Source organism: Hyaena hyaena, unplaced genomic scaffold (genome assembly GCF_003009895.1).
Source record: "Hyaena hyaena isolate Hyena2069 unplaced genomic scaffold, ASM300989v1 scaffold_17, whole genome shotgun sequence".
Lineage (NCBI taxonomy): Eukaryota > Metazoa > Chordata > Mammalia > Carnivora > Hyaenidae > Hyaena > Hyaena hyaena.
Window position 1 is genome coordinate 1,671,434 of NW_024080648.1, and position 25,958 is coordinate 1,697,391.

Below are 25,958 nucleotides of genomic sequence, written 5' to 3' on the forward strand. Positions count from 1 at the left end.
TTCTGTATCGAGCATAATTTCACAGTGCAAATACAATGGGTCTTTCCTTGCTGCACGTGCTGAATTCTCTTACCACTGATGACCGCAATCGAATCTCTCAAGGTTAGGGTGATCATTTTTCATTGAGTATCAATGTAAACCCTCAGCCAGAAATAAGGCCTCTGTCTTTTAGGGCTCCTATAGTCTGCATTGTGGGACATCAGCCATTTTAAAGTGATTCATGTATTTTTCCTGAAAGATAGGATAAAACATCTAGAAGAAAATCATAGTTACCTCTAAACATGCCATTTCGAAATAGTTGCTATTAGATTTTGGCATTTATCTTCACAGTATTTTCTTTATGCTTAATAATATACACATTTCCCCCCAAACTAAATTTATAGTGTATATTCAATTCTGTATCATGGTCACTTATGTCCTTTACCATCAGTACCTTTAAAAGGCGTATGTATTCCTGTGTATTACTTTTATGTCTGTGGAACATTCTATTATTATGAATGCAACGTAAGTTTTTAAACTGATCTTATGGCTCAATTATGACATTGTTTCCAGTTAGTTGATTTTATGTATACTGCTATGTTGAACATACTTGTGAATATATCTTTTATGCTACTTTAGGACTGGCTAATTAGGGCAAATTATAAAAATTGGAATTTCTGGGCCAAGATAAGAATATTTTTATGGTTTTTCACAACCTTTACAAAGTTTTCCTTAAAAGATGTATTTATCCAAATGCTGGCAGGCTGTGAATGGGCACCAGAGAATTGACTAAAGGGGTCAATTGAATTATAAAATATCCCCCCCATTTTTGTTTGCAATTTTTTAAAGTTCAACTTCAAATGCAAAACCTTATTCAATAGTTTCTGAAGGATTTTTTTTCCTTCCAATTTTGTTTACCAATTGTTGGCAACCTTTAGCTTATAATTCAGACACAGGCAGATGCTACGCTATTCTGCTCTTCTCGATTCAGGCATGATGGATTATGTTATTTGCTCAACATGTTTGCTGTTCTTAGTACTGGGACTTGTCCCTGTATGTCCACACGCTGGTGGCCCTCTCTAAGGAGGTGTTTCCCACACCTCCACGGGAGCCTTGTGCATGTGACATTGTGGCCAGTGCATGCCAAGATTGTAAAAAAATTGTGTAGTCTAATTTTTGCTCCTTCTCTTCCGAGAATAGCATATGCCAGATGGGGGTAATGAGGGGTCATTCTTTAACATGACTCTCTCAGTGAAGGGACACACAGATCCAAGAAGCAGCTTATCTACAGCCAACGGGTGGTGTGAATAAGAAATACACCTTTGTTGTTTTTAGCCATTTGGATTTTATTAGCAAAACTAATGAGAGCTAACTAACAGACTCTGAGCTGTGTCTCTGTATCTGGCAAGGCACTTTGGTCTTCTCCCATTATGGGGGTGATAGAGTTCGTTTCATAATGCACTGGTTTTAAACATGAGTTGCAAATTTCACTTTGGTGACATGATGGCTTTCAATATGTTTCTTATGAATATTATGTATTAGAAAATTCATTTGGTTGCAGCAGCTCCAAAGTTTATTGCTTATTTTCAATCCAACCATGCAACTGGGTTTGGGAGAGAATTAGCCCCTCATGGCCAGAGCTACCCGCTGTATGTAATGGATTGCTTATTCCCGTACTTATATATTTGGAATGATACCAGCGATAGATAGCCCCTGGGAGTTTTGGGAAGATAGTCTCTCAAATAAGTTTCTGTGTTCTTTGGTTCAGATGAAAAACCTTTGGTCAGTTACTGGTGTTTACTGAGCAAAACCTCTGTACTATTCTACAGTTCATGTATGCAGTTATTTGGGGCTTAGAGAATACAAGGAAGGACTCCAAACACATCTAATCCCTTTCCTCAACCAGGTGGGCTGGCGATAATGGGGTTGAAATCATCTAGTCTGAACTGCTTTTGCGTAGGAGTCACTATAGACAGCAATCAAGAGGTCAGGCAGAAATACTAGGGTTCGGGTACTTTTGCTCCAGAAAGTACACTAGTGTTCTTTTTTTTTTTTTTTTTTTTTAATGTTTTTATGTTTTATTTATTTCTGAGAGAGAGAGAGAGAGATAGCATAAGCAGGGAAGGGTCAGAGAGAGATACAGAATCTGAAACAGTCTCCAGGCTCTGAGCTAGCTGTCAGCACAGAGCCCGATCTGGTGCTCAAATCCACGAACCGTGAGATCATGACCTGAGCTGAAGTAGGACGCTTAACCGACTGAGCCACCCAGGCCCCCTAGCGATAGTAATGTACTAGCAACACAGCAATTATGCGATGCACTGACCATGTGCCAGTCACTGCTCTAAATGATATTTGAAGATTATGTAAAATATATATGATTATATATATAATAACATGAAGATATATATGAGGATTAAATGGAATTTTAGCTATACATAGACACACAGTGTAAAACTCCATTTAATCCTCACAATAGCCCTACAAGGTACAAGTGATTATTATCATTTCCACTGTACAGATGAGAAAACTGAGGCACAGAGAGGTTAAGTAACTTGCCCAGGATCACACAGTGAGTAGGTGAGAAGGCCAGAACTTGAACCCAGGCACGTGGCCACAGCACCTGTGTGCCTGACCGCCATGCTATGGCCCCTTGCACTGGGCAGAAAGCAGATATGAATTTGGCACGAGCTGGCTTCTGTGCTTTGAGGACGGGCTGCCACGGTTTCTTTTCACTGGTGTGGACCTGGGATGCAAGCTAGCCGGGCCACCAGAATGGAGGCAACCACGTCCTTCAGGACACACTCCACCTCTTTAGCCTATGNGGGCTCGAACCCACAAACCGCGAGATCATGACCTAAGCGAAAGTCGGACGCTTAACCGACTAAGCCACCCAGGCGCCCCTGTCTACTTCTTCTTTACAGATATGTTGTGACACTTAGCTCAGCACTGTTTGAGTATTCTTGCTTTGCTTTATTTTTCCAGTCTTTGTAAGGCAACATGTTTTTGGTGATCCTGCAGTTCTGAACCACATTCCTAACAGTTTGGCATCCTTCATTATTAGAAGTTGAGTTACAAGACAGAGAGAGAGAGAATCCAAGACAAAAGCCAGTACAGCCCTTGATTTAGAGCACATCACTTCCTCCATATTCTAGTAGTTAGAAACAAGCCAAATTAAGTCCAGTGCACACAGGGTGTGAATACCAGAAAGTGAGGATCATTGAGAAGGCTTCTTACCAGAGATTAGTCATCTACAAAGAGTAGAGAGCCACAGAAATTTAGCTTAAGCCAAAAGGGGAATTTATGGTATCGTCCAGAAACCAAGCAGGCAGTGTAGTTATTTCTGGTGAAAAACTTATAAAAACAAATCAGCTTCTCTCTTTCTGTGAATACAAAATTTTTCTTATCTCTGCTTCTGTAGGGGCTATGTGGAAATTGATCTCCAAAATTCCAGCATTTTTTTTTTGTTTTTTCAACTTAAGCACCAACTTCAATTTCTTTGCTCTGATTCAGATCCTTGGTAAAAAGACTCTCATTAGCCCAACTGAATCTTGTTCCAATGGACTCTGTGAGTGCATTTGTGGGTGGGGTATGGGAGTGGAAAGGGGAGATGGGAATGAGGACACGAGACTTTCCCCATACTCAGCAAGAATTATGGATCTAAACATTTGAGAAGGGACCTTCTCTAAAGGGAAGTACAGGTCAATTGATTCACCAATTCACCCACTCTGTCTAGGTGCAGAGACTTTAAATTTTGTTTGGTGTAGCTAACAACTTTTTTTTTCCAGTTGTAGTAATTCTGTAAAAATTATCTATCTTATCAACTTTATTAGTATATTCAGTTTCTGATCCAACGGAGTTTTAGAAGGTAACAGAGAAAAAGCAAACAAATAAATGCTGCTGTTCAGACAGATCATGTGATGCTTTAAAACAGAGCTCTTGCATGTCAGCGGGATTTTCAAAATATCTGCTTCTGAGATGATGTATGAAAATCAGATTCTGATGGACTAAAGCTTTTGGGGTAGGTCATTACCCAGTGAAGGAAAATGCAGGGAGTTTATAAGAGGTAGATGAAATGTGAATATCATCTATATTTTTAGATTATAAAAGCAATATGTCTTATAAAATATCTGGACAATACATAATTTTGTAAAGAAGGGTGTGGAAGTCATTCATAAATCCACAAGCCAGGAGAACTACCTCATACATTCTGGTGTAAAGACTTTCAGATTTTTTCTCAATGAATATTTTCCACAGACGGCTGTTTTTGTAGCTCGCTTTTTTTTCACTTGCCAACCCATTGCAGCTTTTCCAATATAACTAAATATAGACATATACAATTATTTTTAATGATGACACTGTATTCCTTTGTATAATGTTCCATAATGTTTCCAGATCCCCATTGATGTACATTTTCTTCTGGTTTCTAATTATTCTCTATTATCAATAGAATATCCTTGTACTATATCTTTGAACACTCATCTGATTATTAGTGTGTATTTTTAGAAGTGGAATTGCTAGGTCAGTGAATATGCATTTGAATTTTGAAGCAGATTGCCAAATTACCCTCCAGGAAGACTTTTTGCAGTTGATAGTTCTACCAGCAGTCTTTAAGGGTGCCTGCTTCCCTCAACCTTATTAAAAGTGGTTATTATCAATGTTTTTAATCTTAGCAGTAATGTAAGTGAAAAGTGATATTTCGTTGTTGTTTTTCACGTGCTTTTAAAATCTTGTCCTTAAAGTGGAAGGGCTGGCCAGAGCATATCAAGTTTAGTCAGAGCCTCTGGGGTCTAGGGCAGTGTGAAATGCTGGGTTACAGGGGAATTTTTGGTGCTTTTTGTTCAAGTAATTTGCAAGCACTGCATTATTGGTAAGTCCACAAAAGTGTGCTGACTGGCTTGGCTGGTGGGGCCACTGTTAAGAAGTCTAGTTTGCCTGTCATCTCGTCCCATGCGTTTTATATCTTAGTACCTCTCCTCTGCTCTTAAATTAGAGCAGGCTAATTTGGTGACCAGTTAGTTGGTAAATTTGGATTCTGTCTCTGGGATTCACTTTCCCTTCCAGACCTCATCACTTACGCAAGCATGGATTATCCTTCAATCCTCAATACAATTCATTAGTTGTTTAGTTAACAATGAAAAAAAAAAGGAAAAAAAAAAGAAATAATTATTTGCTCTTTTTTTTGTTTTTTTTTTAAATTATTTTAAATATTTTATTTATCTCTAGGAGAGAGAGAGAGAGAGAGAGACAGCGTGAGCAGGGGAGGGTCAGAGAGAGAGGGAGTCACAGACTCTGAAACAGGCTCCAGGCTCTGAGCTGGCAGTCAGCACAGAGCCCGATGCGGGGCTCGAACCCACGAACCGCGAGATCATGACCTAAGTGAAAGTCGGATGCTTAACCGACTAAGCCACCCAGGTGCCCCAATTATTCCTTTGATTCCAGTCTGGCCTCAAGAACCTCTGACCCACAGATGGGGAAGGGGCACATATCACCAGCACTTGATAATTCAAAATAGAGAATTTTAAGAGACTATGAGAATCTTCTCCGATTGCTTCCTGCAGCGTCATGCCAGCTTTCTCAGGAAAGCAAATTCTGTGAAGTGTCCTGTGATTTTCTTTGCTTTGGTTCACACTACAGTGTGTCTGTGATAGGTGGTTGGTAGTATTCCTGCTTTCAATGCTGGTACAATTTTATTCTCTGTTCTTGCTTCTCTTTGGCCTTCTCAAAGATGGCTTTGATGACTTTGACAGTGTGTGGAACAAGTGGTAATATGATTTTTTTTTTTTACCAGTCTCTTTCCTGGAAGTTAACCTGTTGGAATTTAATCTTGTCATGGCATCCGACATCCAATTTTTATATTAGCTTGTGTCTGAAATTCAGTTATAAGCCAAGCATCCAGGCTTGCTTGGAGAGCAGTATCAGTGTCACCGGATAAATTCTCAAAATGGGGATGCATCTTCTGTCTTCATACCTATGAACTATAGTATAAGTGAGATTCAAGAATATAGTAAATTCAAGGCTTGTATTAATCAAGCAAAAATAATTGATGGTAATTAGACACAAGATAGTGAGAACAACAGGGAGCATGTGTCCTTGATATTCCTTTCACTCTGGAGAAGAATGCTATAACCTTTGATTTGCTAATTAATTATGGAGAAATGCAGTCAAACTATAATACCTAGGAGGTCACAAGCTGCACACCTAACTCCCTTATCTATGAAGGAAGCAAATGAACAAAATTCAAGCTGACAACAGACAGCTTCCACCCCACCCCCACACATGAAGTTCATTAACCATTGAAGAGCTAGTCAGCCTGATATACTGTATCAACTTAATGCTCATCAGATTTTTATCATATCCTAACAATAATGCCCCAATTATTGATTCACTTCATCAAGGAGAAGGCAATCTGTTTTGTTCACTGTATTAAAAAGGCATCAATATACATATTTTACTTTAGAAAATCTTATATTGTAAAGAAATTAGCTAAGTGTAAAATACTTTTTTCACATAGCCTTTTATGTGCTGACTTATCTCTACCTTTGAAGGTAAGTGTCTTTATAATTAATCATTCTGTGTCCTGCTGGGAATAGAGGGCAGCCCTATCCATACTAACATTAGGACAGCAGATGTAAATTTGGACCCCTGAACCGAACTGAGGGTTTGGGTTTTCCTACTTAAGAAGCTAGATTCAGCATTCTACCATAGTCCCAGAAAAGCATGCCCAACTCCACCATGAATAAATGACTAACGTACATGTAATAAAGTTTGTACCAAGAGTTCAGACAAGTGTTTACGTTGTATAATACATGGGAAAAAGAGAAACAGTATTCTTCAACATCTCTGCCCTCCACACCAAAGCTTCTTTCTGAGAGAATGAGCTCCATCCCTCCAAGAATCCTTCTAAGGGTTCTACTCTGGGCCCCAGTTTTCTTATTCCATTCATCCAAGTCTGGCGGTGAGTCAACCTCCCAGGGAAGCATTTCCGTAAGCATTCTCCTGTAGGGATTTACCATGCCCAAACTCAAGTGGAATGTCACAAAATTAAACAAATGAAACATCTGTCTCGCTCTCCCTCTGTCTCTCTCTTTTGTGAAGGATGAGGTAAGTTGGGGGGTGAGGAAGGTAGGATGTGTTGGTGGTGAAATCGGATCTCAAGGGTTTTAGATAGTTTAGGTTTTACATTATTGTTCTACCAACAGTATGAATGTAGTAGCCATATTACTTTGATTATTAATAATAAATGTGTATTTTGAGTGACTTATCCTACCTTAGATCTAAGTATTGGAAGACAACTTCAAGATGATCTAGACCAAGTACACTGAATATCCATTCTAGTTTTCAACACTTAAAAAGTAAGTTATCCTCTGAGAGACACTTGGCATTTTCTTTTCTTTTATGTTTTTTAAAATTTATTTCTGAGAGAGAGAGACAGCATGAGCAGGGGAAGGTCAGAGAGAGAGGGAGATATAGAATCTGAAACAGCCTCCAGGCTCTGAGTTAGCTGTCAGCACAGAGCCCGACGCAGGGCTTGAACCCACGAATCATGAGATCATGACCTGAGCCGAAGTCGGGTACTTAACTGACTGAACCACCCAGGGGCCCCATTGGCATTTTATTTTCAAGAGAATCTGTGTTAGGGCATGATTTAGGAGATGATTAATTGCATTTCTTTATACTGCTATACAGTCTTACTTAATTATATGAACTTAGTGGTCACCTGACCAAATGATATGTGTTAGGATGCTAATAAACAGATATTGAGCAATAAGTCAGAGAGAATATCATACATTTGTTAGGTTCTTCTTTATGTATTTTTCGATAATTCATACATAATTTAACAGAAAAATAGTACTACAGTTTTTAATGCACTTATAGAACACTTGTTCTATTTACCGCAGAGATTATTTTCAATATTATTAGAGATTTATTTTAGTATTATCTTCATAAATGGAAAACAAAACAAGCAAACAAAACTACAGAACTACAGCTACAAACAAACAAAATAAACTACTGAAAGTACTAGTTCTTGATTTTTTAAAAAAACTGACTTCTCAAAATAATTGATTAGCACTTACCTCTCTTATATTCCTAACTTTCATATATACTTTACATTCTTTCATTGAAGATTCTTTAGTAAGCATTTACATCATTGTACCTGTGTAAACATTGAATAAGTTTGCATTATTTTGTATTGCATTTCATTTTTGTACAACTTTTGGTTTTCCTGGAGTTAGTGATTGTTTCTGTTTTTTCATTTGCTTAGTTTTCTGTGGTTTTCATATTGATTTATTTTGCATCTCAGAATTATTAATCTTTTCTATTGCTCCTCCACTCCTGTCATGTGACATTTCTTGTCAACTGTTTTCCCATTGTCTTTGTCCCTGTGGGGCTTCTATAGTTTTATCTCCTTCTTTTCATCTGATTTGGATTTCGGAGAGGCAGAGAGAATAAAAATATGTGTTTAATCATCTATGATTAATAGGGATATCTGTGCCATTTTTAAAAAATATTTTACCCCGTCTTTGTATCAGTCTGAAAGGTTGGTCCTCTATTCTATATGTAAAGAGACAGGAGTTGAAGAATATTAAGTGGATTAATTGTTCAAATTTGTTCAATGGTAGATCTGGGAGTTCAAAGCAGTCAGTAGCCTCCAAAACCCAAGCCTTCCTCAGTCCACCATCACAGAACATCTCTTTAACGGGAGGGTACTAACAACACTGGAACTCCCTGACAGGTTTCTCATTAAAATAACATTTTAGTTTTTGTGATGTTTCAGATTAGTTTCATTACTGACCCAACTAATTTAATAATTGATCAGATGTAGGCTATGTAAGGAATATATCTGGATTCTGGAATATTAAAGAATGAGTGAAAATGTTCAGAGAGAAGACAAAAAGAACTCAGGAAATATGGCTAGACTTGAGGAATACTGCCCTCTGATCAAAAGATGTCTAGTGACCCTGTGCAATCATTTGAAAATAAAGGGAAAAATAAATCTTCAAGTACTCAGAGGAAAACAAGTTATAGGACTAAAATAACAGGGGTTTATTATGCTAGACAGACTTGATTTCTATTATTTTGTAAAATTATGTAGTGACTGAAGAGAATGTAAGCAGCAGATGGAATGTATCAGGGCCTTAAGGTAACACTTGATACAGCATACCAGAAAATACTAGGTAAAAAATTAACTGAAATTGGTGTCTTTCTAAACATTGTTGCTTTCACTGAAAATTAAGTGAAGTTGGATATATCTTTTAAAAGATGAAGTTAGATATATCTTCACTATATGCTGAGGTGAAAAACATTTCCCAAAATAAATTGTGGGACCCCTTTTAAGTATGCTCCATGGAGTGCCTTCATTATTCTGAGTAAGAAGTTAATATTTGAGGATATGAAGCAATTATTCATGACTCTGAGATACAAAAGTAGCAAAAACAGCTTTCAAATTTTGTTGAAGATGTGCAGTATATAACAAAAAGGTATATGATTAAATACATAAAAATGCATAGTTTAAGTCCAAGCTTCTGCCAGAAACTGTGACAGCAACATTTGTGGAGTTCAATTTGCCTGATTATATATCACCTTTTAGTACACTGACTTTAAAATGCCAGCAACTGATGCTTTACCTCATTTAGAAAGCAGAAATGAAACTGATATATGGGTAAATCAAGGAAATGACCACAAATCTATAAACACATCAGTGACCACAGATAGACGAACACAGTCACAGTGAGTAGGTTATAAGGAAACACAGTCTGATGTTAGGGATGGAGGTGGGCTGATTCTTCTCATCTCAAGTATAGTGATTAAGTTATTAAATAAATCAAGAGTTTTTCTGTGTACTCTTATTTTAATATGATATAATTTTCAGAAAGAAGTCATTTATCAAAAACAAGTTTAAAATGGCACTGTTGTCTAATTTCCAAAGATATGGCTATTACCAATACACTTTAGAACATGGGCGAATGAGAACGTTATGATTGCAAAATCTCCATTTATAATTCTCATAGAGGCATGCCATTTCTTTCCTAAGAGTATGACCTTGCTTGGGCCTGAATGTGTTTTTTCTCTTTTGAGTACTAGTGAGAAGGAACACCTTTATTCCTTCAACCGATATTTCTGTATGCTTTCCATTGTGACCGAGTTGTGCCTGGCCAGGGGTAGAAGGGCAAACTAACAGAGAAGGTCCCTGTCATGCTGGAACGTTTATTTCAGTGGAGAACTAGACTGTATATTATGGTGGTAGCAGGCAATCTAATTAAAATTTTTTTTCTTATTTCTAATCCTCATGATTTATGGTTTTCACAATAGCTATCACATAATTATTCTGACATTATACACATATGGTATTACTAGATAGCCATGGCTGTGAAATGTGGTTCCTTAGCAACTGCAAATGTACCTTGGAAAGGCAAAGAAATTGTCATGAAATACTCTTGGACAGCAAGTCCTTATCAAACACTGTAGATTAGCTGGCAATATATTATTTTTTTAGTATGCAGTGAAAAAAAATTTAGGCAAAAAAGTCTAATTTAAAATAGCATTTTGTCCTGGTGGTTTCTTAATGTTAGAAGGCACCATAGTTGCTTCATAAGACTAGACAAGATGGTGGGATAGCTGAAATCTCTTGGCCAGGGTGTGTAGTGTGCTGTGAACAGGGCACGAATGGGGCCAGTCTCCAGGTTCACTGTCTTCTATTCTAGCGTCACATTCACTCTGAATTAAAATGATCTGAAAGGAGAATTCTTTAGGCTCTAGGTGCTCCCAATTTTAGAGGCTCTACCCCACAATATATCAAATATAGGGGCACCTACGTGGCCCAGTTGGTTGAGCTCCCAACTCTTGATTTTGGCTCAGGTCATGATCTCAAGGTCATAATATCAAGTCCTGTGTGTGGCTCCATGCTAAGTATGGAGACTGCTTGGGATTCTTTCTCTCCTTCTCTCTCTCTCTGTCTTTCCCCCACTTGCACTCTCTTTCTCTCTCAAAACAAATAAGTAAACTTAAAAAAAACCACAAACATGTAATAATGTACCGTACCCTATATTAAATGTAACATGTAATGACTCAAGCATTAGGTTGAAAGTGCAGAATTTCTCAAAGGACAGTCAGAAGCAACATTACCCTGCCCCCTGCCTATCCAGACACTCTGGGGTGGATTCTTTCCCTAAACCTGGATAAAATCTTAGATTCCAGGACCCATCGGCTTATTCTTAGACAGTCAAAAGTCTTCCAATCATCTTGTCAAAAGAATTATCTCATGTAATTGTAACAACTATGTCCATTCCAGTGTGATCCTCCCCCCCTCTCCAACACTTCAGATTTGGAGTTCTCCTTTTCTCCAGATTTGGCAGAGATCAGAGGCTGCTTCTTGTTCTTGTGGGAGTATTTCTGAGCTCCTGAGAAACTCAATTGTGGGGTCCTTTCCGCTTAGCTTTCCTGAGGCAGTCAATGCCTCTCCTGGGGCTGTCACTAATGCAAGTCCCCAGCTCAGCATTCCTCAGTGCTTTTCACTGAGGTGCTCATTTTGAAGAAAGTCTTCTTAGACAGGACCGTTTAAAGAAATAAGCACCAAAATCACATGCTTTGATCTGTCATCATTAGGAGTACAGTGACTTCCAAAAGGCTGTCCTCATTCCTCAGCTGTAGGAAACTTCAGCTAACCACCGACGTAGACACTTTTTTCAGGCATGAATCAGCGGCAAGTGCCCTGTGCTTTCAAAACTCCAGGTCACACATGTAATACCCAAGTCCTAAGAATTATTTAAGTCAGCATAACTTATTGCAATGCTAACTCATTGTGAAAGCAATAGGCCCTACGAAGAAGGATATGAGCTGGGAAATCAGACTGAACGGAGTTCAAATCCACAAACCCTCATTCCGGTCCCTGACATTGGGCGGGCCATGTGGAAAAGACAAGTCACTCAACTATTAGTTAATTTAATAACTGAGTAACTAATAACTCAAATTAGTTCATTCATGATTCATTCTTCAATGTTTGGCATAAAATACATGTAAGGGAACGACTTTAGATGCAAGATTGTACAGCAGGGTGAAAATTGAATAAAGCAAGAAGTAAGGGCAAAAGGAAGATGACAACAAAAACCTAAGATGCATCCGAATTAATGTGAGTATACACAGTATATGTCATCACAGTTTTCTCATTGGAGAAGTGGACCTCTGAGCCCCTGACACATAATAGTTGCTCATTAATTATACAGTGGCCATCATTATTGCAGGTCTCTATAGCTTGTCACTGCAAAGACTGAAGTGATGTATCTGTTTCCATTTTACTACTGAGTTTTCATTTCTACTGAGGTTATCATGAGAAGATAGAAATTAATGGATTTTGAAATAAGGATGGATTGAGCAGGATAAGTGAGCTATCTTGTTGATAGTAGATGAAGTGCTTTCTGAACTAGAAAAAGCTCTCTGAACCCCCTTATAGAAGCAAACAATATAGACAGAATGCAATTATGTGATTACTTATACAGAAATGTAAATATTGGTAAAACTCATCGTGGGAGAGGAAGGGGGCATTCAGGGTAAGAAATTTGGATGATTTTTGTTTCTCTGGGTATTATTATTATTATTATAAATTGGCAACTAGTTTTGGTTGAATTGTTAATAAGCTAAATTCTTAATGTGTGTTAGCTCGCTTAATGCTTGGGTGAAAGCATTTGTTATCCTCTGATAGATAAAGGTGTTGAGGTTAAATTTGCCCAAGATAACAAAGGATTCAAGCCCAAGAAGGCTTTTAAAGTGCCTCTTAGTCATTATGTTATTTATGAGCCCCAAATATGCCCAACAATAAGTGCCTACCCACCCACATTTGATGCACCGAGTAGAGATATAGACACTTTATAACTTATTCTATCACAGACTTTGATATAAAGTCGTAATGACTTTGACAGTGGCTCTTAAGAAGTGACAGGACATGGGGAAACTTCAGTCACTACCACACTGTCATCATTTCCAGACTGTGTCAAATAATAAAGCAAAAGCCATAAGAACACTAATGATACTTTTGATGTGAATAATTGACCTTATAAATTGTATGAACAATAACATCTTTAGGAAACTTCAGAGTGTGTGTTGATCTCAAACATACAATCTAGAAAAAACAGCATGCTTGATGTGTAATCATAGCTCCGAAAAAGTCCCCTAGACATACCCGTCTCTCTCTTCTATTTGATAAATGTTGTTGTCCGTAGCCCTTTCTTTTGAGAATTTGGAAAGCATTAAGAATATGAACTGTGTTCAGGAAATTTTATTACTAAACTTACTAGAGGAATTTGGTTTTGATGCTTATTCTCTGATAATATTTAGCAGCAGGAACTTGAGAGATGCCAAGCTCAGCAAAGGCCATCATGTTCTGGCCTGTGTATATTGATATTAATTTGCCCTATTTGTCAAGGAGGAAAAGAAAACTCAGAGAAATATCGAAAAGCAAAATGCTTAGCCTAGGTCATGCTTAAACTCAGCATTAAGTATCTGTTTAAAAATAGATGAATCAATAGAGCTGATACAAAACTATTTGCTTCATCCACTTGGAATGTGCTTATCACACGATTTAGACTTTCTTTTCTCGTTAGAACTCCATTCTCCATGCTTTCAGCTCAGCAAGGCTCCATTTTGGTTCTCTCTCCTGAGACACAGGCTGTAAAATATTTCTAGCCTTCTCTGACTACCACGCCACCCCGCTCCACATCACAAATCAGGGGTGTGTGATGGTACTGGTTACCGAATGTGTTGGAGTGATACCTGATATGTAGAAGAGAGTACGTGGAAACCCCCCCCCCCATATGACAGTTGCTGTGATATTTTCCCAAATGGCTTTAAACCACTGAATCATACAATCAACTCACTGTTGGTTAGAAGTAGCCAATTGAGGGAAAGAATGTTTAAATAACCGTGGTCTATGATAGGGTGATATACCCAATTTAAATATTATCTGAAATGTTCACCCTCCCTGATGGAAATACAGCACCACAATTCGTAAGAGCCATCAGAATTTATAGAGGCCCATCACGTGTACTCTAAAGACAAAAATAACATTTCTTGCCCCAAATTTTGCTTCATCTATTAGGGTTAGTAAATATTTAGAAGCATTCTATATATTTTTTATACATTTTAATAAGGTATTGAATCTTTTTGACAAGGCTACTTGTTTCCTTCATGTGCTAGGAAAATGTGAATGGAAGAATTATAGAATGTCATTTTTTATTTAACATCACTCTTTTGTTCTCTTTTCAAGTGAAAAGCTAGATTGAAATACAAAACCAACTAAAATGATCCAGTTTCAGCAACTCTGCTTTCTCTGACTTGTTTATTTATCTGAAAGTGTTCAGCAATATTTTAGGTGGAAAATATTATTAGAAATAGAAAATATGCCTTCAGGGCAATATATTGATCCACTTAATGGTGCATACACACAAAATGGTAAATTGAATGCTGAGAACCATAAATTATCTACCATTTGGATAGGATCAAAAATCAAGAAGTAAACTTACACATAAGTTTTTCTTTGCTTACAAGCTGTGGGGAGCTAGATGTAAGAGAGCATTGGAAAGGAAGATACCTAAACAAACCTCAGTCACTCTAACTTAGTAGCTGAAGAGCAAAACTAGCAAACCAATAGCAAATTTCTACAAACACCTCATTTCAAAACTGTATTCCTTGAGAAACGATTTTTTCCCCCAAACCAAAGATAAGATGTTCAAAACGAAGTTTATATTCAAAAGTTTGGGAAAAATTGCACATTGCACCTCCCCCCTCACAAAGTTTCAAAGGTGTATTCATATAATAAAAGCTCTAAAATACTTGTTTTCCTTTCTGTTACACAGAGTTTTCCGATTTTACTCATCATTTTTAGAATATCATCCGTAACTTTTTGTGAAGCACAAGTGTTTCATAGAAAATAACCTGGAAACTCTGAATTGGGTTTCTTGGTGTCTCTACCTACGTTATGTAGAATTAGCTGCATGTGCTTAAATCTTGCACATTTTATATAAGGAGTACAAGCTATATTGAGAATTCTTCAAAGCTTGTGATCAGTTTTTTGTCCTTAAAGTCTATGCTAAAATTGAAAGTGTTTATTTACACAAAAGTGGGGAAAACCACCTGATTTTCAATGCAGTTACAGAGATCTTCTCACTGTTTTGTTGAAGAAGACCTTGGGCTTGGGGATCGTGATTATTCCTGATCATGTCTCAGTATATATAGTTTAAATGAGATTTTCTGGTAGTTTCTTGGCCATGTTATTTAGTTTAGTTTGTGTTTGAAGATTTAAAATCAACAAGTTATTAGAAGTAAAAAAAAAAAAACAAAAAAAACAGGACCTAATGTTCTTACCACGCAGCTCTCTTTAAATACCATGGCCATATTTCTGAGTTGACATTAAAAGTGCAATGATTTTCTAACTGATACCAGAAAGATTTTCTTTTTCATTTATTTAAACACTGAAGGGAAAGGCATAAATATGGATAATAAAGCTTGATTTTAAAAGGATGTTTAAGTATTTGTGAAATAGTCTTACAAAGGCAAAACATAATTAATTGGCCTCGGTAATTTTGTCTCAATCAAGTATATTATAGATGTTAATCAGCATATACTTAAAAGATAAGCTGACAAGTCTGATATTCTTTTGTTTGGTTTTTTTTTTTAGTTGTTTTATTTATTTTGAGAGAGAGAAAGAGAGTAGTGGAGAAGCAGAGAGAGGCTGAGAGAGAGAGAATTCCAGATAGGCTTCACGCTGTCAGTGCAAAGCCCGATGGTGGGCTCAGTCTCTACACTGTGAGATCATGAACGGAGCCAAAACCAAGAGTTGGATGCTTAATGTACTGAGCCACCCAGGCGCCCCTGATATTCTTCTTTTTAAAGGTTATTTATTTTTAGTTTGAGAGAGAGAGAGTGTGTGTGTGTATGTATGTGAGCAGGGGAGGGGTAGAGAGAAAGAGGGAGGGAGAGAGAGAGAGAATCTCAAGCAGGCTCTGCACTGACAGCGTGGAGCCCTATGTAGGGCTCAAACCCACAAGCTATGAGATCATGACCTGAGCCAAAACCAAAAGTTGAATGCTTAACCAACCGAGCCATCCAGGCACCCCATGATATTCTTGATATTAATTTTCAAGAATGCTTTTATTGTCATTGGTAATGTTAAATAACAAAATTGAAACAACTGCTGGAGAGTAGGCTTATTAGAAAAAATAAACTTTCCTGGAATATTAAAAATGTAACATTATTAAGAGGTTGCCACACTTTGATATGAAACTTTTTTCTATAAGTCTGAAATTAAGAATCTAATTAGGTTCTTTTCCAACTCCGAGTAAATAGAAACCTCAACCACTCTTGGATATGCTTACCCATATCTAGCTTCATATATGTCCACATAAAACTTCATCTCTTTGGATATGGTCTGATTTTATTATCTTCATTGTGGAGCTGAGGTTTTGTTGTGCTGTTGTTGTTACAATGAATGGGCCTTACTCATAAATCATGACAAAAGAGTGAAAGGCATCATGCTGCTGAGGGAAAGTTGTGCAATTTTTCTCCTACAAGTGAGATATCACAAATGGCTGTGATTGCAGCATTTGAGAAAAGATTGAACTGAAATATGTCCAGAGAAGAGTCTCTGAAAAGGGCTGAGAGGAAGAACAGCAAAATGTGGAGAGTCTGAAAAAATAGGCAATTCCAGCCTGAAAAGCTCAAGGCTGAGAAGGGATTTCACCAAAGGCTATACAATCATAAAGTGTATAGATGGGGAGGACATAGCTTGTTGACCAAGTTCATTGGCATTTTAAGAAAATCATTTTTAACTTACTAAAAGAGGTACTTATTTACAAAATGGCTAACACTCTTACTAAATTTATAAAGAAGTAGACTTGATGAAAACGTATCTACCAAAAGAGTGTGGAAGGAAGATGTGAATGAATGGCACATAATGAGTAGATTACTACGAAGTTGGGAACATTGGAAATATTTTTCTTTCTTTTTAACATTTTTTTAGAAAGAGGGGCACCTGGGTGGCTCAGTCGGTTAAGTGCCGACTTCAGCTCAGGTCATGATCTCACTGTGAGTTCGAGCCCTGCATCTGGCTCTGTGCTGACAGTTCAGAGCCTGGAGCCTGCTTTCGATTCTGTGTGTGTGTCTCTCTCTCTCTGCCCCTCTCCCACTCATGATCTGTGTCTCTCTCAAAAATAAATAAACATTACAAATTTTTTTTTAAAGTTTTATTTATTTCTAGGAGAGAGAGAGAGCGTGAGCAGGGGAGGGTCAGAGAGAGAGGGAGTCACAGACCGAAACAGGCTCCAGGCTCCGAGCTGGCAGTCAGCACAGAGCCCGACGCGGGGCTCGAACCCACGAACTGCGAGATCATGACCTAAGGGAAAGTCGGATGCTTAACCGACTAAGCCACCCAGGCGCCCCCAAAATTTTTTAAAAAATAAATAATAAAATGTTTTTAGAGACAAGAGAGAGAATGCGAATTAGCAGGAGAGAGGGAATCTTAAGTAGGTTCTACCCTCAGTGAGGGGCCCAATGTGGGGCTTCAATCCCACAAATTGGGATCATGACCTGCGCTGAAATAGAGTCAGATGCTCAAACGATTGAGCCACCCTGGTGCCCCACGAATACTTTTCTTATACTTTGTGTCAGAGCTCTATGGAGGGCCTTGTGATAATGTTCTGGTAAACAGAACCAAAAAAAAAAAAAAAAAAAAAAGGCCCTGATTGCTCAATTGCTCAAACCTGTTGATTTCCATGGTTTCAATATCTACCACTATTGATTTCAAGCTACCAGTAATTTAACAACTGCTTTAAACCTTTGTGACTATTGAACAAATAATCCCCACAACTCCTCAAATATACCACTTATGCCATAGTTACAAAGGCTATGAACAAAGTCACTGTTAGACTCTTCTGGTCAGACTGTTAATTTGAGCCACCATTGGGAAAGAAACCCACACCATCCTCCTAAATTAGCATACTTGGATTAAAACAATCATTAAAAAACCTATATAAATTCTTCCTTTGGTTTTCATTCATTCATTCATGCAGCCAGTCCCTATTACATCACCGTGTGGCACGTGATGCAGGCTGTAAGAACAAGAAGACTTGGGTGGAGACGAGATCAAGGGGCAGGACTCCAGAGGGCACTGGTGTATGTCTTCTTGGGCAATGTAGAAGTGTGCCAAGGCAGGCAGGTGTTACACACACAGTATTTAAAGGCAAGTAAAGGATGATGGCACTGTGGGTTTGAGGACCATGGGGCCTCTACTATGCCCGCTCCCAGCTACAATTATTCCTGAGTCTCTTCCTTTCTTTAACTGCACCCAAGTGTGCATGGTTCTCACTAAATATTATGGCCGAGTTGAAAGAAACTGTATAAAAAAATAATAGCGAGACAATGACTTGTAATTAACTGAGTTAACAGCTTCATGTAAGCAAAATGAACAATTTCCAGGGGCTTTTATGTACTTCCACCAATGCATGGAAAGAATTACGATTATACATTTGTTCTAGAAAGTGGCTGGAAGGTGTTAAATTGCTTAGCTCTATTACAAATGAAAAGATTTGCCTCGTAATTAACATCAAGCCATTCATTTCATAAAAGGGTATTAGTTAATGTCTTGTCATAAAATAGAAAAGATTAAAAATGGAAAAGATGTAGGGCTAACAGCTCTTTGAGGGTGAGAAATGTCTTTCACCCCCACCAAAACTATATTTATTCTTCTCAAGATGGTTTTAGCCATTCACTCTGGCAGTTTCATGGCTTGCTTTGTGGAGTAAGCAGGAGTCTGGCCTTTGGTGATGTGTATGATGAGTAGAGCTAGTAATAATTAAGAGGCTCGGTAACTGCTTCAACTAGGAAGAAACCATTCATTGATGAAAAATTTGCTTTCCGTGAAAGAAAATTTGTATTTATTCAGTTAGTCAACAAAAATTAAAGAAAGTGCAATGCTTCTATACAAATACCAGTTTCCCAGAAACCAGGATTTCTTTTGGTTACATGTGAAAAAGACCTTAAATAGTCCTGATTTTACCTGATTCAGACAAATAAGTGGAATATTATCTGATTGTAGATATATTTGGAACTTCCTGAGGACATTATTTCAAGTCATTAAGAAATAATTTAATGCATTGCTATTATTCATGAATAAATTTTCGTGTTTTTGGATATAAAACGTTGGGGTTTCTTGATTACATAGAAGAATTGGTAACTCGATTGTGACCCCGTAAGCAGCTCAGCTCATTCATCTCGGTAAACCCCACGTCTAGCCTGACAGTTAGCACATAGTGAATGCTCAGTAAATAATTGTAAAATAGAGTGTGTTAAGAAATAACACAGTATCTTCAACTTGACAGATTTAGTAATAATTTTGTCATTCAGATCCTTGCTGTAGATCCAGGTGATGAATATTCCAAAAACATAAGACAGCATGCATAATTCTGAAACGTATTCCCTGCTTATAATGCTTACAGTTATTTACAGTATTTGATAGTGGTGGAATTATTTTCATCAGAGTTGTCATAACCACATTATATCACTTATTTTTAAAGTAACAAACATTAAAAGGGATTGCAATAAATTAACCAGAGAAATATCTTTTAACTGAAGGTAAATATTTCTTTTAAAAAGTGAATGTCAGCCTGCTGAGATGAGGAACATTTTCAAAACCTGTTTGGTTTAGTGTGGTGCAGCTTATCAGTAGTTGGTATGTTTCCTGTGGATGCGGAACGTTGGCGCTTCGCATTTGCTACAAAATCAGAACACTGTCTTAGTAATCATGCATTTATTAATCTTTCCGATTTGCACAGGCTGGCGTTTGAGCACTCGAGGCACGTGGAGCTTGGTTCAAAGTGCTGAGGCTCCAGCCTGGTGTTGCCAGGGATCATCCCGGTCAAGGTGCTTAGGCTAAGTTGTAATCCTTATGATAAGGATCAGCCGCTCCGCCACTCCACCACCACTCCAGGGCCAGGATTGTGCCAGCCTAGTGTTCGAAGCACCGCAGGAGCCTTTAAAGGTGGGAAGAAGTGGAGAGGTAGAGACAACACATTACTTTGGGAATTGCTAAAATCTCCTTGTGAAGAAAGGCCTTAAATACAATTTAAGATAATACCTGAATTGACCAAAGTATGTCTCATGGATGATTAGGAGAGGAAAGAATGGCTCATGCTTTTGGCCTACTTAGTCATACAGGATGCGTCATGAGTGTCATTTTAAAATACTGAAATTATAAGGGACCGTGAGTGGCTCATTTGATTAAACCTTGGACTTCAGCTCAGGTCACGATCTCAAGGTTGGTGGGTTCGATCCCAATTTTGGGCTCTGTGCTGACAGCCCAGAACCTGGAGCCTGCTTGGAATTCTGTGTCTCCCTCTCTCTGCCCCTACTCTTCTCGTGCTCTGTCTCTCTCTGTGTGTCTCTCAAAAATAAATAAATGTTAGAAATTAAAAAAAAACCCTGAGATTACTAAATATATGCATATGTGTATGTATATATGCATGCATGGGAGTATAATTTACCCACCTTCATAAAACAGGCCCCCACTGTGCTGAGGACACCCCCGCTACACATCATGGTGCCCCCGTTTCTTCTCTGTGAACCCTGAAGCATAGCAACTTCCTGCAAGGAGAATGACACTTAATCTATGTGTTTTTACAAAAAACATTTGAAAGAACTGTAATATTTTTTTAAAAAACATCTCTGAATTTACCAAAATTGAGTACTGTGACCTTAATGCTTTGAAAGCCTTTAAAGGATGCTGTCCTTATGCACAGCTTGGGATCAAGCACACGTCTCAAGTAATAAGGAACACTTTTTAAATAATACTGTTTCTTCCCTTATTTGACAAATTCCTTTAAGTCTTCAAGTCTTCCATCCTGGATGTGGGAGATGAGGGGTATACCATACACACACACACACACACACACACACACACACACACACACTCTGAAATACTACTTAGCAATCAAAAAGAATGAAATCCTGCCATTTGCAAAAAGGTGGGTGGAACTAAGTGTATTATGCTAAGTGAAATAAATCAGAGAAAGTTATCATGTGATTTCACTTATATGCGGAATTTAAGATACAAAACAGATGAACATAAGGGAAGGGAAGCAAAAATAAGATAAAAACAGATTGGGAGACAAACCATAAGGACTCTTAAATGCAGAGAACAAACTGAAGGTTGCTGAGGAGGGGTGTTGGGTGGTGGGATGGGCTAAATGGGCGAGGGGCATTAGGGAGGACACTGTAGGAACGAACACGGGGTGTTATATATACAGGATGAATCATTGGGTTCTACTCCTGAAAGCAATACTACACTGTATCTTAACACCTTGAATTTAAATGAGAAAAAAAAAAAAAAGTTTGGACTTCACTGAGGCAAGACTTTCTTCAAAAGGATGACTGCAGAAAGGGGGGGGTGGCTATGGTAGTAGGGAGGCTGCTCCAACAAGGAGGTCTTCTAGTGTCTCAAGCATTAGGCCAAAATGGGTTTTCTTTTATAGAGAGAAGTAAGCAAGCCTTGAAAGAATGAGGTTTGGGAATGCGAGGAAGAGATGGTGGTGGGTGCTTTACTCTGAGGTCAAGCTTACCTTCCAGAGTGGCTGTGAAGGAAGGTTGTCTGCTGGCTCACACTGAGAGTGGCCCCAAGTTTAGTGGGTTAGGGGAGGGAGAGAATCTTAGCAAACATTTGGTTAACCAGCATTGTGTTCTGATTGACAGCTAGGCGTTCCTGGGGTAGAGAATGGACATTGTGCAGGGTGTGTGTCTGGCCTTGACCCAGGTGAACAAGGGTACCCATGTTATTTAAGTTATATGTGGAAGGGTGTTTGTTTTTCTTTTGTTTATCTGTTTTTGCAGGGAGCCATTTCTCAGAACACAAAGGATAGGAGGATTTTTATTTTTTTAATTTTTACCATTTTTTAGGATCACAGGGCTCAGTATTGGCATTGGCAATGGGAGGGAGCGCAGAAGAGTGGTTGGTATCAGACCTCCCCAGGCCAGGTGAGAGCATCTGGAGAGATGGTCACAGCATAGTGACGGGGAATCCCGGGACAGATGGCATGGAGAGATCCAGACAGGCAGGCCTGAAGAACATCTGTGGAAGGAATCTGTGTCTCCGGCAGCAGGGTCTCAGGCACGGGACTGGAGATCAGAAACAAAATTTAATTCCTTACAGGTTAGGTGTTAGGAGCAAAGTGGGGCCCCCAGTCTCAAAGGATGTGAAATGGCTCCTGGCTTCTGGAACAGGAAGGCATTTCCATTTGGAAGGCAAGCAAGGTCTCAACCTAGCTGAACTAGATCAGAGGTAGTTTGGAGGTTATCGAAAATAACTTCTTTTACCAATGGATGAGATTGATTCCAAACCCTGGAACTTAGTTTAACTCTTAAGGGACTGAGGGAGGAAAGATAACAGAGAGAACCCAGCACATAATATCTTTAAAAACTTTTTTTCTTAAAGAAAACCAGTTTATTTTCAGCCTGAATCATGGCCCAGTGCATCAGGAATCCCTATCATTTCCATACTATATACTTAGGAATTTCTTCTTCTTGTTTTATAGGTCAACATCCTGAGTCTCACATGGGAAAAGCATAGTTAAATTCAGGAAGGAAACAGAATATAAATAGCTGTATTAAAGAATTGTAAGGTTTGAAAAATTACATGTCAAAATCGAAAATGTAAAAGTTAGGATCTTTTGGGTTTCTCTATTTTTAAATGTCTGTTTTTTTCTCTGTTGAGAACATTAACATTGAATATTGAATTATATTCCAAATATTGAGTATCATTTCTATATGCAGTATGTGAGACTTTTATAAATGAATCACATGTGGTTTACCACTTAACTTTCCTTAGGTTATCTTAAATTTATTTAAAAATCCAAGACGTGCAGATAATATAAAAATATAAATATTGCATGATAGCAAAAGCCTGTTTTACTTTATCAATTCATAAGAATATTTGTGAAAGTTTTATGTATGGGAAGAAAACATATCATTTCCCTAACCCCGTATAACACAATTCCCAAGGAAGAATTCAGATTTAGCAATTGCTTCAGAACTACTCTCCACATCTGTTCTAGTAAGCCCAGGGTTATTTATTCAAATTCCAAATGTTTATTCAGGATACAGAGTGGTACTTAACAAGATTTCTCTGCCGACTGCTGTCTCATATCAATTGTAACTGTGCTATAACATCTATCCTGACATGCCTTATATTTTGATTTTATATATGGCAAATTATGGATATATATATTTCTCCATTCTACATCAGCATAAGGTGTAAGAGGTTTCAGAGGCTGGTGTCTGTGCTTCATACATCTTTGACAGCCCTACAAAGTTCTTAAAATGGGGACTTATTCGTGGTCAGCATTCAATGTATGTGGTGATATAAATAAAAAAGTAAATCTTAAGATGGAGTGTTATTCTTTTAATCTTGTGCATTCCAGTCAATCTTTAAAATGACATAATGTGTGGAATTTTGAATTATGCATAGAATTAGAATGTGTCTAGAGATGTGAATGAGATGCCAGAGAAATAGTGATGGGATCTCTCCCTCAGCTCCTAACCCTGGCCTCACCTCTGCACTCTGGTCCGTATCTCAGTCTCCGTTTCTGCCCCACAGGACACAGTCCAAAGAGCTTTCCTAGAATAGGAGCCTATGGAGATCTGTCTCCTGTCTCCTTTTCCAACTTTATATCCTGATTGCGCCTTATGCTTCCACCGTCCTTAACCTCAGGCAGATTCCTGAATAAGCCTTGATGGTCAAGTCTCTCAGCCTTTGTGCATGGCTCCCTCTTCCTGCCAAGGCCTTCTCATTCCATTTTCCTAGTGAATTCCACACTGGAGCTTTGCTCTCTTCTCAGGTGGAATTTGGCATTGTCACCTTTGCACTGTCATTATACCTTGTGCGTAACGTCTGTGTTAATGTCAAATCCTGGTTATGGCGTTTATCTGTTCTTGTTCCTGTCTACCCCATCTGCCACCAGCTCTTGAGGGCAGGGGATCTAGTCTTCTTCTTGTTTGCATCCCCAGTGCTTGGCCTTGCTCAGTGCCCTGCTGCTAGATTATCAGCGAGTACTTAGTAGATTAATTAATGGAAAAATTGCTTTTCAATATTTTTTTCCTTCTATAAAATAATAGGGTAGACTTTAGTAAATTGATGCATTTGGAAATTATTCTTAAATATCAGATCTATGCAGAGAAAAAAATCCTACGAATTTGATACTTTTAGCTATTAGGCATGTAAAACCTTAATATCATTTTGATACCACTAGTACTATGTTAATTCACCTACTTTACTCAAATGTCGCCTATCTTTTCAGTAACAGATTATAGTACAAACAGAATGGAAATGGCACATCCTGGTAATCAATAACCATCTATCATGAATTAAATGTGAATTTATATGTATTACATATCTGTATCTCTATTCTCTATCCATCATCAATTTCCTTAAGATCCTGTAAGAGTATATTGGAGAATATAAACATATATGGCAAAGTAAAACATGGTATTTTGCATTTATCTATGTATGAACCTTGTAAATCTAAATAACAAGGGGAAGGTTGATGGAAGTTTAAGAAAAGAATGATTCTTCTTGGTGAGATCAGGAAAGTTTACAGTTTACAGTTTAGATAAAATTTTAATCTATCTTAATGATGACTAAGATTTTTCCCAGATGGAAGGCACCATTTCACTCAGAAAAATAGCACAAACAACAGAAAAGTGGCCTGAACATGCTGGGTGTGTTTGGAACCCTGGAGTTCAGGGCAGAGGGGTTGGGGTCTCAATGTAGAAAAGGGAGGATACACGTGGAAAGGCAGAGAGAAATCAGTTGTTTGAAAATCTTATAACAAAACCCAGGAATTATATGCAGATAGTCTTCTCCATTCATTCAAAAGAAAATGTTATTTTTCTTTGTAAGTGGATCACCTCTTCATTTTATTGATAGAGATTTCTAAAGAATTAATTGAGTTATAAAAGGGGGGAGAAACTTGCCAAACAAGAACAACGTTAAAATAAAGAATCAACTTCCATAGAATGAATAGAAATATCCATATATTCTTCATTTTTCAAAGCTTGCATTAAATACCAAGTTTGAGAGTGCTCCTTTAAAGCAACTATTGCTATGTATGATACTTAATATTTCCTTTACTTTTAGACCTATACTGTTTCTTTTCAGAATTTTTTGGCATAATGGATTATAGCACGGAATACAATTTGGTATTGGTTTCTTTTAGAAGCAAAACTTAAGAATTTCTTTCATATAAATGCATACTTCTTTTTTTTCTCTCTCTTTTTTGTAAGGACTTTAATTGCCTTGTCTTGCCCAGGTAATGAATGACTTTGATTCAAATACAATCACATTGTTTGATCTTATTTTCCCTCCCTCTGGCATTTCCAGTGTTCAGACCTGATCATAATTTTAAAAATTAGGTTGGCATGGAGAGACTACACCACCACACAACTAGCCAGATTTGGCAGAGGTATCAGGAGCTTTGATGGTGTTTTGGTGCTCTCTTCTTCAATTGAAGAAGAGCTCTTCAAGTAAATAGACTATTCCAGTATTGGGGGTTTCGAGAATGCTTATTTTAAAATTCTTTCCCATTCTGAATTAAGGCATGGCCATCCGTGGCTGGAAAACCTGCCCTGGCATTGCAAACATTATCCATCTAGTTCAGACCTGACATCTTCAGAACTGAAACAGTGGTGCCCCATCCGTGGTTTGCAGTGAAGCATTTCAATAAATAAGCTTCATAGGCTCCATTGCCACAATATGAAATTCTTCCTTGCCAAGGTTTATTTGCTCTTCAAAGACAAACACGTTCTTTTTCCGTCCCATCCTGGTAATACGGATGCAATGAGAAAGGCTTACTTTCAACAAATTTAGAGCAGCTTCGTTCCTTTTCACATTGAAATCAAAGCATTCACTGTCTTTTGAGTGGATTATTACAATAGTCTTCTGAGACTGG